Source organism: Penaeus chinensis, chromosome 33 (assembly GCF_019202785.1).
Source record: "Penaeus chinensis breed Huanghai No. 1 chromosome 33, ASM1920278v2, whole genome shotgun sequence".
NCBI lineage: Eukaryota > Metazoa > Arthropoda > Malacostraca > Decapoda > Penaeidae > Penaeus > Penaeus chinensis.
The window spans coordinates 10388236-10390006 of record NC_061851.1 but is presented as its reverse complement, the minus strand read 5'-3'; positions in this window follow the sequence as shown (position 1 = coordinate 10390006).

Genomic DNA, 1771 nt, shown 5'->3' with positions numbered 1-1771 from the left:
TCTCTCTCTCTCTTCTTCTTCTTCTTCTTCTTCTTCTTCTTCTTCTTCTTCTCTCTCTTTCCCCCTCCTTCATTCTGGTTCTCTTTGCCACTTCTTTGTCTTTGATTTTGCCTCCTCTTTTTGCTTCTTTCTTTCTTTATACTTCTTCAATTTTCACTCTTATTCGTACAAACTTTCTCTTTCTCTTCTCACCCCCCCTCTCCCTCTCTCTCTCTCTCTCTCTCTCTCTCTCTCTCTCTCTCTCTCTCTCTCTCTCTCTCTCTCTCTCTATCTATCTATCTATCTCTCTCTCTCTCTCTATCTATCTCTATCTATCTATCTATCTATCTATCTATCTCCTCTCTCACTCTCTTTCTTTTATAAATTGTTCCAGTTTTGACCCGAATTCAAGATGTTTAAGAACTATCTCTCTACCAATATTTATTTACATATTTATCAACCTTTTTCCCATTTCTAGGATATCCTGAATTATATAGAAATGACAAGATGTTGAAAGGAGGAAGAGGACAAAGAAAGAAGAAGAAGAAGAATAGGAGAAATGAAAGAAGTAGAAGGTGAGAAGAAGGAAGAAAAAGGGAGGAGAAGAGGAGGAGGAGAATAATAATCATGATAATGATTGATGATATTAAGGAGGAGGAGGAGGATATGGAGAACGAAAGGAATAAGAAACAGAAGATGATGAAGCAGAACGAAAGAAAGAAAGAAAGAAAACAGGAGAAGAAGAAGAAGAAGACGAAGGAAAAGATAATGATGATATCGAAGGAAAAGAAAAAGAGAAGCAAGAAAGACGACGAAGAAGATTAAAACGAAAGAGATATGAAAGTATATGTATATGAAAGTATATGAAAAAATAGGGAAAAGACGAAGAAAATAAAACAAAAAGAAAAAAGGAAGGAAAAAGAAAGACAAAGAAAACGAATAAGAAGAAAAGGAATAAGAAAAAAAAAGAAAACGAATAAAGAAAAAGAAAAAAGTAAGAAAGAAAAAGAAAAGAAATAAGAAAGAAAAAAAAGTAATAAGAAAAAAGGGAGTAAGAAAGAAAAAAGTAATAAGAAAAAAAGGGAAGGAATAAGAAAGAAAAAGAAAAGGAATATGAAAGTAAAAGAAAATGAATAAGAAAGAAAAAGAAAAAAGAATAAGTAAGACAAAGAGAAACAATAAGAAAGAAACAGAAAATGAATAAGATAGAAAGGAAAAGGATTAAGAAAGAAAAGAAAAAAGAATAAGAAAGAAAAGAAAAAGGAATAAGAAAGAAAAGGAAAAGGAATAAGAAAGAAAAGGAAAAGGAATAAGAAAGAAAAAGAGAAGGACTTGAAATGAAAGGGAATAAGAAAAAAATAAAAGGAAGAAGAAAAAGAAGAGAAGAAATGAGAAAGAAAAAAAAATTGAATGAGAAACAAAAAATGTAAAAATAAGAAAGAAAAAGAAAAAGGAATAAGAAAAAAGAAAAAAGAATAAGGAAGAGAAACAAAGGCATAAGAGAGAGACGAGGCCTTGCAACGCCTGCAAATGCAAAGCCCCCCCTCCCCCCCACCCACCCACCCACAAGCCCTTCCGAGGACGGCTGGACGCCATCAGTAAAGCAGAGATGACAAAGACTCGAGAGGCATTACGGCATTATGGAAAATTATGCCTTATCGCGACCATCAGCTGATGCTAATTTAATAAAGCATGACCGTCGCGTCCGAAAGCCTGCCTGCACTGACTTCTGCTCCGTCTTTTAAAAAGCCTGTATGTGCGTTCGTGGTGTCTCCCGTCTTGGGTATTTGTC